The sequence below is a fragment of the Podarcis filfolensis genome, assembly GCF_964270895.1.
Source record: "Podarcis filfolensis genome assembly, chromosome: 2".
Lineage (NCBI taxonomy): Eukaryota > Metazoa > Chordata > Lepidosauria > Squamata > Lacertidae > Podarcis > Podarcis filfolensis.
The window spans coordinates 42,599,771-42,612,429 of NC_139605.1; the positions used below are offsets into that span (position 1 = coordinate 42,599,771).

At 43.5% G+C, this 12,659-nt stretch overlaps 1 protein-coding gene across 12 annotated transcripts in view; it reads left to right on the plus strand.

Moving 5' to 3' along the window:
* Positions 1-1,752: 1,752 nt before the first annotated feature.
* ERC2 (ELKS/RAB6-interacting/CAST family member 2) overlaps positions 1,753-12,659 on the plus strand; it is a 512,280-nt gene continuing 501,373 nt past the window's right edge. For 7 of the 12 annotated variants that reach the window (XM_083602954.1, XM_083602947.1, XM_083602951.1 and 4 more), the window contains exon 1: positions 1,784-2,076. The gene's annotated coding sequence lies outside the window, so the exon portion shown is untranslated. Of the gene's footprint in view, positions 2,077-12,659 lie in introns of all 12 variants that reach the window. The other 5 variants (XM_083602952.1, XM_083602957.1, XM_083602950.1 and 2 more) reach the window with 1 other exon arrangement.

Below are 12,659 nucleotides of genomic sequence, written 5' to 3' on the forward strand. Positions count from 1 at the left end.
GAGCCAGATTCTTGTGTTTCACATGAGCCAATAGCAAAGGTTTGTAGGACAATGATAATCTTGATCAGTAATATACTCTGGAAATAAAAACAAATTCAGCTGGTTTGGATGTGGCAGATGTTACAGCACCGAAAAGATTAAATCACTATATGATCTGATCGATTGAAATCAATATTACTTTGTCCAGAATTAATATAGCTCTATTCACAGCAAGATGGTTCAGCCACAGTGCATGTATACAAAATAATTACAGATGTTTAGTGTGTGTGTATGATAAAACAATTAAAAAGTCAGTTTCTTTACTTCTAGACTAGATGCACAAAGAGGGATACAGTGGCTGTACCTCTTATTGGAGACTAGTTTAGTAGATTACATCCCTCATGTTGTGCATTTACTGTGTGTACTCTCACTGTGTTCCATCTCCAACAGCTAAAGATACATAGCTAGAACGCTATTGACTGGAAAGGCAGTAGTGAAGTATAGACATGTGGTGGTAGGCTCACCAACGTGGTATGCCACTGCTTATGTCAAGACCACGCCTCTTAAGAAAGATGAAAGAATAGCACTAAGGTGATCTACAGCTGCAGAGTTTGCATCACTGTTTCATTCTTTACCCCCCAAAGCAGTTGATTTTTTCTTGTGGACCAGAACTGTGGAGGCAACCATGAGGAAACCATAGAAGGGAAATGATTTGATGGTGACATCATGTAAATGTTGCATAAACTTATATGTATGATAGTGCATGGGTATTGCTATTACGCCTATAGGCAGGTATCAGATCAAAAGTTTAAAAACACAGGAGACTTTCTGGAGCAAGTGTCTGAAATAAATTACCCCCAGTATGTTCTGTATAGCTCTGTACTATTAAGGCCAATCAGCTGTTGCTGTTAATAAAATAATAATAATCAGTGCTTTTTCTTTCTTATTCTAGAAAAAGGGTGCTGGTACTCACCAAGAAATTGTTACAGCAAGTGCCACACTGTTAACATTTGGGAGGGAAAAGGTGTGGGTACTGTGTACCTTGAATACCCGCGGAATTCAGCACTGATGATGATGATGATACCTTTATACAGTGGCGTAGCGTGGGGGGTGCAGGGGGGCCGGCCGCACCAGGCGCAACATCTGGAGTTAGGGCAAATCCATGGGTTAGGGGGCGCAAATCCACGGGTTAGGGGGCGCAAATCCACGGGTTAGGGGGCGAAAATTACTTGCCTTGCCCCGGGTGCTGACAACCCACGCTACGCCACTGCCTTTATAACGGGGACGCCTAGGAGCCTGTGTTTAATTATATTAGCACATTTATACGAAATGTGCATCCATTATTAAAACAGTCATACATATAAATAAAAACAGACCTTGGAGGCTACGTTTTGGGCGTATGTTTGCAAGCACGTGCGTCCACCTATTTCTGCCAAGGTGAGCTGGCCTTGCGCCACTATTTTCAATCCACCCTCGGCTGGCCACCGTTCGCCTTGAAGGCGCGCGAGCAATTGGGCTGCGCGCGAACCTGAGCATCTCTGGAGCGGGTAGGGCGCCTCCCGTCAAGCCTCGGGCAGCGGGGTGTCAGCTCTTTCCCTCCCATCTCCGGGCTTGTAGAGCGCAAGGGAGATGCCGGGGCGAAAGAAGGCAAGCCTTTGGAGCGTTGCTGCTGCTGCTGCTGCTTTTGCTGCTGCTGGAGGTCCGGTTTGCAGCCGGCCCCTTCCGAGGAAGCTCGCTGCTGCCCCCGGCGGAGAGCGCGAGGCGCGCAGCTCGGGCGAGCGGGCAGCTCCTCGGGAATGCTGGGAATGTTGAGTCAGGGACTGGCGAGGCAGGGAGTCGGGCTGGCGGCTGGCTGAAGGGAGCCTGGGCGCGAGGGGCAGGAGGAAAGCGGCGGCGGCGGCTGAGGGAACTACGGGAGCCTCTCCCGACTGCAGCAGGTCCCTCCTCCTCCTCCTCCTCCTCTCGCCTCGTACCTGTCCCCCCGGCTCCTCTCGCCGCGCCGCCTCTCTCCCCGCTGCAATGGGCTGTCGGCGAGGCAGGATGCTGTGAGATCCATGTGAGGCGGACGCGAGAGAGACGGATGCAATGATTGGAAAGGTGAGGAGCTCCAGCGCGGATATGGCCGTGGTGGATTTGGGTGCATCCATTTGGACGCACACGAATTGTGCCTCGGGCGTTTCAAAGCATCGAAGGGTCGGCAAGGGCGGGCTGGGGGGGGGGGAATGAGAGAGTCCAAGGTGGGGGGAGGCTTTCCTTGGAAAGACAAGAGCCCTGCTCTGTGATAAACGCCTGGTGATACATTTGCCCGAGCTGGCATCTCGCTCCCGCGGAAGCACCGACGCTTGCAATTTCTCCTAGAAAACAGCCATGCAGTTGCCAGGGCGGGTTTGTGTGTGTGTGAGAGCGAGATCCATGGAGAATTACTATCCTGTCCAACGCCGCCTTTGCACGGGCTTGGTAAGACTCGGAAACGGCGGGCTTTGGAATAAGAGTTGACATACGTTGTGCATAGCTTTGGGGTTTTTTTTATAAAACAAATGTTAAGGCGAAGAGGCTTCCTTCTTCCCCAGCAAGCCCCCTCGCCCCGCCTCGCGCTTGCAAGGAGGAGGATTCCCAGGAAGAAGCGAGGATATTATATTAGCAGTTATATAATGAACCGAGGCAATACGGACCTTTGTACATTTTAGTATGCTCTGGGGTTGAAAGATTATTTGGGGCGGTTGTAAGATCAGGATACCTAATGTGTAACCTGCACAGATTTGAATGGCACGCATGTCTTGCCTTAGTGTGTGTGTGTGTATCTATATCTATATCTGTAGCGCAAATATCTGTAGTAATAATGTGGTGGAGGAGCCCCCCTCCCCTTTTTATTAGTGTGTGATTGATTTCTAGGCGGCTACCTGCTAAGCCTAGGATGGATGGAGGGGGATCTACTCCCTTAGCTGCGAATTTCCGTTTTGATAGACAAGCCGCAGGGCCACTTGCATTGGCAGGAACGGGCTCCTGGCTGTGAGCTCAGCCAATCGGTGCGGCTGGGGGGGAGGGCAAGTCCTCTTGTCAGGGTTAGTTTCCTGCTTGGCTTTTTAAATCAGTGGTCTCACTTAAGCGTTTGTTTGGTGTCTTCCCCTCCCTCCCCTTTTCTCCACCGCAGTGAAAGAAAGGGGGAGGATTCCCCCTGCCTCTCCCCACTCGGTCACCATTGACTCCCCTGCCCTTTATGATTCAGAGGGTGATGGAGAGGCACCTTCCGTGAAAGATCATATTTGGCAGTGCCCTTCCTCTTTTGGAGGGGTGGAAAGGGTGATGGAGAGACTTATTCTGCATTCCACAAAAGAAGCAAGTGTGGCAAAGATTTAACACCCACTGGTTTGCTCTTCTTTATCTTCCTAAGGAGCAGATAGTCTCCCCCTTCGCACCCCCAGGTTCTCTAGGTCCTTAGTTCTCAACTTTTTGAGACCCACCTTTAACTGAATCATTCATTTAGGGACCCATTTCTTCTTTTACCGCATATTTGTTTGATGGTAGTGCTTCTGTTGGTGACACAGCTTAAATCAGCCTGCGACCCAGTAATGGGCCCTTACTGACACCAGGTCAAGACCAGTGCTTTCCTTTTGGCTCTCTCTAGTAGTTAAATGGAACGACCTCAGGTAACCTAATCCCCAGTTTTCTTCTCTCCCAGCCGCTCTGGGTCCTGTGCTGTCTGAAGGGAGAATGTCCCTGGCTAACACAGAGTTCAGCCCACAGAAGAGCTGCTACCACACAAGGGGTTAATTATTTCCGTTGAAAGATAACACTCTTTGGTCTCAAAAGAAGGACTTGCCAGTGACTGAGAGAAGGTCCAGCCAATTTCTTTGTGCCGTTTCACTTGTGCTATTCCTTCATTTGGTAGTAAAGCGTTTTCTCGGTTCTCATCCACATACAGAGAAAGATGCATCTAGCAATGGTCTTGATGTTCTATTCATACACTTACCTTTATAGTATAGGTCACATCTGTCAAAATATGCAACAATACCTTGGCCTTTGGCCCATCCCGTTTTAAAGATGCACAGTGCCAGAAACTGACCTGGATACATTTAGACATTGTCGTCTTTCCACTCCTGAAAATGTTCAGATGGATTTTATACTTGCAGACAGAGAGCACACATATACAGTGGTACCTTGGGTTGCAGACGCTTCAGGTTACAGATGCTTCAAGTTACAGACTCCGCTAACCCAGAAATAGTACCTTGGGTTGAGAACTTTGCTTCAGGATGAGAACAGAAATCGTGCTGCGGTGGCAGTGGGAGGCCCCATTAGCTAAAGTGGTACCTCAGGTTAAGAACAGTTTCAGGTTAAGAACAGACCTCCAGAACGAATTAAGTTCTTAACCCGAGCTACCACTGTACACACTTTTGTACAGCCTGTGCTTTCTAAATGAATGTGGTGGTGATGGTTTTGGAACTATGCTGTAATCTGACAAATGCACCATGGTATTTCCTACACATGCCACATCCAAGTTCTACTGCCAAGAGGGCTTTGGCACACATTACCCTGGAGTTCATAGTCTAAAAGGTAGGGTGCATTTTTTAGCAAGTTGTTGCAGATGCCTAAAAAATTCTGCAATTTCTTGTTGATAGGAAAATCCAATATATGCACAAATACTCATCTCAAACAGAACATGATTAATAGTTGTTGTTTCCCCAGTGTCCTTCTCTTTGTTTCTGTAGCGATATCTCCCTTAACAGAGCAACCGTAGAGTCATATAGTCTTTATTTGATTCATCAATGTATTTATCTTTTCCTCTCCAAAGTCAAAAGTATTCTTTTCTGTATCAAAACCTAAAAATCTTATCCACGCTACGGCAGTTTTGCATCTATACTACTGGATTTTCCTCATCGTTGGCTCTCCCCCCCCCACTGTTACTTTCCTCTCCAATATGTTCAAAAAGACTTTCTAATCAAATCTTTCTTTTATTTCACCATGATTGTATTAATGTTCTTAAATCTCTATATTGGCTTTCTCATATATATTCCAGTTTTTACAAATGTCTAGCCACTGACTACACTTCCCCTAACATCCTTTCTTGCTTCTACTAGTTTATTAAAACTCCTCCCCTGTCTGCCTTCTTCTACTCCAGTCTCATGCTATACTCAGAAATAACTTTGCCATCTTTTATAAATTATCCCTCTTCAAGTAGCTCCACAACTTCACATTAGCATAGCTTTTCTGGTATCATCCATAGCCTTTCCTTACCTTTCCTCCTATAGCCATTAGCTGCATCTGTTATCTTTCTTCATTATTGCATCCTGATCCCACTGTTAATTCTACATCCTTCTCTTAAATGATTTATGTGAACACAAAATATTTGCCTTTGGGTGTACACATTCAATAACATGTCATGCTTTACATACAGCAGTGAAAATAGGATACTTAATTTCCACCTGTAGTTCTTGTGGCTTAAAGAGAAAGATATTTATGGAAATTGTGTTTGTGTGTGTGTGTGCAAAGATTGTGTATGTGAAAATAGAATTTGAGGTGAATATTTATGTGGTATAAGTGTACACATGGACACATTAAAAGATACAAAGGACTTAGAATTAATGTGGAGACATAATATATTACAATGGAACATGCAGAGTTTGTATATATATTAAAAATTACTGGATCATTAGATTTTTGTAAAATAAAATGGAGAGAATGGTTTGTACTCTCTGGATCATTAGATTTAATTGTTTTTAAAATGTGAGTGTCTGTAAAACACAAATATTTCAGTGGAAACATAATTGAAAGGGAAAAAGCAACCCCTCTTAGGATAATCTGAGATGCGTACCTTAGTACTTGTGAGTTTACCAATGGGATACCAGCATGCCAGATTTGATTAGCTAAGTATTCTTTTTGTGCATATGGTGGAGTTTGATGGGTTATGTTAAAAATAAAATAAAAGGTAGGATCCATAGTTTCGTTCAGGGCTTGCAAATTGTGGTTAACAAAATTCAGCCTTCAAGGCTGGGAGATAAAAATGCAGGTATTCACACAGGGAACAGCAAAGAGAAATAATCTTCTCTCAAAATCTCAAGAAGTGACAATGGCACAATGACTAGATGCCCTATAAGCTGCATTGGAAAAATTACCTTCTGTTGCTGCAAAGATCAGCTGAATCCCAAGTAATTCAAAAAGAAGTGTGTTCTCTCCACAGTTTGAAACTGTCAGCTATGTAACAGCTGATGAATCTGTTAGGAATAGCATTACAGTGGTTCTAGGGATGGGTTCACACAAATATGTTTCTATTAACCTTAATGTTGTTTTCTTGTCCTTGTGCAACATGCTGTTTGAGCTTTGGAATGCTTAACCTTTTAGCAGTAGAGACATATTTCTTCTTGTCTTGATTACTGCAGGATTTGTTTTGCTTATTAATGCATTTTGGCTATCTTTTTTATTTTTAATGTAGTTATATACACCAAAGTTAACTTTTCTGGGGCTAGCAAAATGTAAAAAAAGAAAGAACAGGCAGAAATGTTACACACGCACACACAGAGTATAGGATTGCAACATTGGCTGATATGTTCCGACTTAGAGAAGATGCAGGGTGATATTCAATGGGGATCCCATTGTGTCTGCTGGCACAGTTTTAGATAATTTAATTTGTGAAAATTAATTGAGTTTAAGCATTTTAAAAAGCATTTCTAAAGGTGGAGGAAAAGTGATGGAGGTGAAAGGATTTGTGAAATTTTTGTTGTCTGATCATTTGCTCACAACAGAGAACATTGAAGCAGGATTACTGTCTCTTCCTCTCTCTGAAGCACTGATTTTAATGATTAAGAACCAAGAAATTAAGTACAAATTGGAACAAGACATGATGTTTGGTGCAACACACAATACTACCAGCAGGGCTTAAGAAGATGAATGCTTGTGAATTCAAAATTGCTGTATCCTCTCAGTAATTTATCTTAGCAGGTACTTTATCTGCATGTGACTTATAATGGTGGTTTTGTGTGGCAGGATGCTATAAATGGAGAGAATTTGTTGTCACAGTGCTGAGTCACTGAAGAAGACAGTAGTTTGCTTGACACTGCTGACCGGAGGAGATGCCATCCATTAATTTCAGTATTATCAAACTGTGTTCTTGGTTTGAGTGAGACATAGTTTGCTGCCTGGGGTAGAATAGTAAATGGTGCTCCTATTTCCCAGGCTAACCAAGTTAATGTTGGTGCAACACAAAATCTCACAAGTGCCTCTCCCTGGAAGTAAACTTACAATTAAAATACATTAAATACCTAACTATTTGTTGCCCTTTCATGACATCTAAAACCAAGAGCTTGAGGCAGCTGTCTGACTGTGCTCAAACTGCATGTGACCAGGGTTAATGTTCTTGCAACTAGACCAAAATGTCAATTTCTGAATGCCAGGTTTTGCTAGTTCTCAGGTCTGGGAGGTGGGGAGGCAGCCTGTCCTGGCAGAGTTCCACTTCTCTGGAAGGAGCAGGTACACTGTTCAGTTGTGCTACTGGTTTCAGCACAGAAACTGGAGTCTCATGTGGCCTCAGTGGCTAGGTGTGCTTTGTTTTCAGCTATGGCTGGTTCACCAGCTATGGCCTCTTTTGGATAGAAATGACTCAACCACTGTACTTCATGCTTTGGTAACTTCCAGACTGGATTGTTGCAATGCACTCTACATGGGGCTGCCCTTGAAGATGATTTGGAAGCTTTGATTGGGAGAAAATGCACTGACCAAATTTATGGCTAGGGTTCCATTTTGATCTCACATAAGCTGTTTTAAAACAGCTGCATTGGTTGCCAGCTTGTTTCCAGGATTAATTCAAAGTGCTCATGTTAAAGCCCTAAATAGCTTAGGTCCCAAATTCTGAAAGACCATTTCCTTCCCTAGAAGAAGAAGAGTTTGGATTTGATATCCCGCCTTTCACTCCCTTTAAGGAGTCTCAAAGCGGCTAACATTCTCCTTTCCCTTCCTCCCCCACAACAAACACTCTGTGAGGTGAGTGGGGCTGAGAGACTTCAGAGAAGTGTGACTAGCCCAAGGTCACCCAGCAGCTGCATGTGGAGGAGCGGAGACGCGAACCCGGTTCCCCAGATTACGAGACTACCGCTCTTAACCACTACACCACACTGGCTCTCAAGACTGGCCCTAAAGACCCTCTCAGGTGTTAAGATTGACAGAGGGGACTCTCCTGGTAGTTCTGCCACCCTCAGAAGCTCAGGCAGTGGTGGTCTAAGAGAGGACATTCGGTGTGACAACCGCAAACTTGTAACTCACTCCCCATAGAGGTGTGCCTGTCAACTTACAGTTTTTGGAGATTGCTGAAGATGTACCTCTTTACCCTGACCTTTGACATGTGAGAAATATATTTTCTGGACTGCTCATGGATCTCCATCTCACATTATGTTTGAGATGGAGTCCTAAGAGTTTTACCTTGGAAGTCGTCTGAAAAGGTTGAGGGCAGGGTGATGTTGCTAAGAAAAGTGCTATTCAGTATGAAAGCCAAGATACATTTTGGCTCCAGAAACACTGAGCAGTTTCCACATTATGTTTCACAAACAGAGCATATGTATCAGTGATGGATTTTCAAGTGGGCAACACACTGGCTTGTTTTACCTTCCCACCTGCTGAACATCTGGGTTTTTTACAGTTTCTTTACTTTACTTGCTGCATAACTTTCTTCACAGATTTGTTTTTATCTGTCTCTCTCTCTTCTACATTCTGTAATAATGCCTTTACTTGTTTGCTAAAGCTACCCTCCTTTCCTCCTCTTACTTTCATCGGTATGGCCATGAAACGCTTAATTAGGGGATTGTGGATTTCTCCAGCTCTGCTAAGTGCCACCATGACCTAAGAGTTATTTGGTTAAGAACGTCTATCTGCTTCTCTTTTTATCAACTGGTTTGTTGGGTGGGGAAATAGCACTTCCTTGATAACAATCTATTATCTATTTATCACTGCTTTTGATAAAAGAGGGATAGAAGTCTGTCTTCTGTATCCCAAAATGTCTGATTTCATCTTTATTGGCCTAATTTGCTGATTATTTTTTTCAGTAGTGACAGCAGCAGATGAAGTTTGAAAAAGTAGATCATGCAGGTTCAAGAAAAGCATCAGTTGGATTTGTGATAGTGAATGAAACTGATTTGAAAAGGAGTACCGTAATTCATTCCCCTTAACCATACCCAGTGAGGCTAGATGAATTCTTATACTTTATATGGCATGGATTTGGAGCCTGTGGCCTTGTTGGACTGCAACTCTTATCATCCCTGTCCATTGGCCATTCTGGCTGGGGCTGATGGGAGTGGAAGTCCAACAACACCTAGAAGCCTTCAGCTTTCCCTTCCCCTTTCTATGGTCTGTTTTACTTTCGTTGGCTGATGCTGGAGGCCACTTCATGGCAAATTTCACCATGTCCTGTATAAAGCTGGTTGTGTGTATGGGGGTGGCAGCAGCTCTTTACCATGTTTGAGCATTTCTCCCATGCCATAGCAGACCTGTGTGGAAGTTTGCAGTGCCACAGATAAAATAGCTGAGTTCTCTTGTGGGTCACTGCACATGAATGACTTAACCATGAGGGACAGCTTAACTGTCATGTGAAATAACATGTGAACAGACCATATATCATTTGTTCAATAAGAAAGAAAGAAAGAAAGAAAGAAAGACAGACTATAGGAAGAGTGAAAGTAAGTCCGATACTTCAGTATTCAAAAGCAGCGCAGCACATTGAACCAGAATACCAGTATATTCCTATGAAAAGCAGCATCTATTTCCTCCCAGCACTTTCCCCCCTACTTTATACTGTGGTTTGTTATGTACCATATTTTTCGCTCTATAACACGCACCCGACCATAACACGCACGTAGTTTTTAGAGGATGAAAACAAGAAAAAAAATATTCTAAACGAAAGAGTGGATGTATGATTTTTGTGGTTCATGCTGTGGCCATAGACATGTGATCTGACAGTGAGTTTGGAGTAGCCCAATGCAAAAATCCTGAGGATCCATGCTTTGTAACCACGTTTTTGCACCACTGCGGCCCCAGGCAACAGTGGGTGCGTGATTTTTTTGGTGCAAGATGTAGCCATGGACATGCTATGTGATCTGATGGTGAATTTGGGGTGACCCAGTGCAAAAATCCTGAGGATCCATGTGGATCCGTGCTTTGTAACCGCGTTTTAAGTGGGAAGGGAAGGAAAAGCACTCAAGGGACAAGGAGCACGCATGGGGTGTGTGGAGAAGGATGCTGCTAATAATGCAGAAGAGGGGTTTAAGGGGAGAAGAAGCACGCGTGGGGTGGGTGGAGAAGGATGCTGCTAATAATGCAGAAGAGGGGTTTAAGGGGAGAAGAAGCACGCGTGGGGTGGGTGGAGAAGGATGCTGCTAATAATGAAGAAGAGGGGTATAAGGGGAGAAGGCTCTTCTCCTCTCCCGCTTTGCTCCTTTAAAGCAAGCAGGCTCTGCTTTTCTCCCTCCTCCCCACTCATCCCAGGCTTAGCGAGCTGAGCTGAAAAACTTTGCTGCTATGTAGCGAGGTGAGTGGGGAGGAGAGAGGGACAGAGAGCCTGCTTGCTTTAAAGGAGCCAACTGGACAGGAGCCGCTTACACTCGTGTAAGCGGCTCCTCTCCTCTCCCGCTTTGCTCCTTTAAAGAAGCAGGCTCTCTGTCCCTCTCTCCTCCCCACTCAGCGGCTCTTCTCCCACTTTGCTGTTTCAAAGCGAGCCACGGAGGAGGGAAGGAAGGGGAACCATGGATCCTCTGCTCACAACTGCAGCAGATCCCCCCGCCACCCGTAGGCATTCCCTCCATAACACGCACAGACATTTCCCCTTACTTTCTAGGAGGAAAAAAGTGAGTGTTATGGTGCAAAAAATACGGTACTTTGTTACATTCCTCACTTAAGGGTGGATTTTAAAATCCTTTAATGAGGAACAGTATTTTATTACTTCCATTTTAAATGCACCTATAAAGTCTTGGGTTGATTTAGGCATTGGAAGATCTATTGCTATATGTACTGTTCCATTGGGCTTCAGCTGATGAGCCCACATTTAGTTGTGATTCTACCTCAGGTGATTCCACTTCAGGTTATAACCTCCTTTCTAGTTTTCTGGTGCTGCTGTTTTGGGTAAATAAATAAATAAATAAGCGAAGCTGAAAGATGGGAGAGAGAGTAGGGTGTAAGGAGACAGAGAAATGTAAAAGAAGATGAACACATTCAACAACAAATTAAAAGTGGGTCCCATGCTGCAGGTAGGATCCTGGGTCTTTATATTTTGCTGATTACTGTGCTGTTCTGTATATTATTTTGCTTTAGAGTATATTGCCTATTCTAAGCAACTTTACTGTTGTTGTTTAATTGTTAAGGTTGGTTAAAGCTTGAAATCACATCTGATATCACAAGTGAGAATCTCACTTTGTGTGTAAAAGAATTAAGTTCTGAGTCTTGGTTGCATGCAAAGTCTGGAAAGAACTTAATTTAAGTAGACCTTTGGTTTTTATATACTTGATGTTTTAATTTGATAGCCATAAGCAAATCAGCAACAATAATGATAATTAATACCCATATATCCATTTGTTGTTCCTGCATCTTGAGGACTGTGGGGTGTTTGGAATGTTAGTCCTGCTCAGAGTAGACCCATTGGGATTAATAGCCATTACTAGTACTCTGCTGTCCGTATTACATCAAATGACCCAAGCTGTTGTAACTGTTGACATTTTACTGAGAATCCTATAAGAATTCTGTAAATGCCACCTACTTTTCAGCTGCACATAAATGAATGCTGACAGTCACATTTAGATGACTGTCAGCATCTATTGATGTATTTCTCACTTTTAGGCTATTGCAAAATGTGTCTGGGATTATCAGGGTTCACATGTAAATTACTGGTTTTGGTGAGCTTTGACATTCTCCTGTAAAATATTCTGGGTCATATCTGGAGTTACTTTTACTCACAGCAGGCCCACTGAAATTAGTGGGCATGACCAGCTTAGGTCTAGTAATTATGAGTCTAACTTAGTTTGATGCAGTCCACTGCCTATCTTATTTCGGTATGTATATGTTCCGGTTTTGTACCAAATAGCGGAGCTAATCATCCGAACATACCCAGCTGACTGGTACCATAGATGGCACCCAGTGAAATGTCATCACACATGTAAAGAAAGAAAGAACCCGCCCACATAATGTGCTTCAGTTTGTCCACAGTTGGATAACATGATATTTTATACTGGATTTTCTTCCAAATCGTAGTTTAGCTTTAAAAGGCAAATGTTGGCACTACTGTAAATTGAATTTTGAATATGTGTTTGCTTCTGGGCATGTACCAGCTGGTTTTTTTGTGTGTGTTATATGCACAGTTTTCCCCAACACTGAAGCAAATGGAGAAGACCTCACTTGCCTTAAGCTCCATGTGTACATTTTGGAACTTCCATATGCACATGGGACCTCCTAGATTGTGGCTTTGCTAAATGCGCACAAATAGCCAAATTTAATACAGTGTTGACGTATGACTTTCTAAGTTTATTACCATTTAGAAGTGTTTGATGATTAAGCAATATATAAATATATCTGATAAAAAGAATAAACAATTATACTTTGGCCCGACACTGTTAGGCTGCTTGTTGGGGCTGATGTTTTCTTGTAAGCCTGTCATTGCTTCATTCTCTGGCGGTTTGGTTTTGCACTGAGGCAACTGCTGACCGGCATCCCAGTAG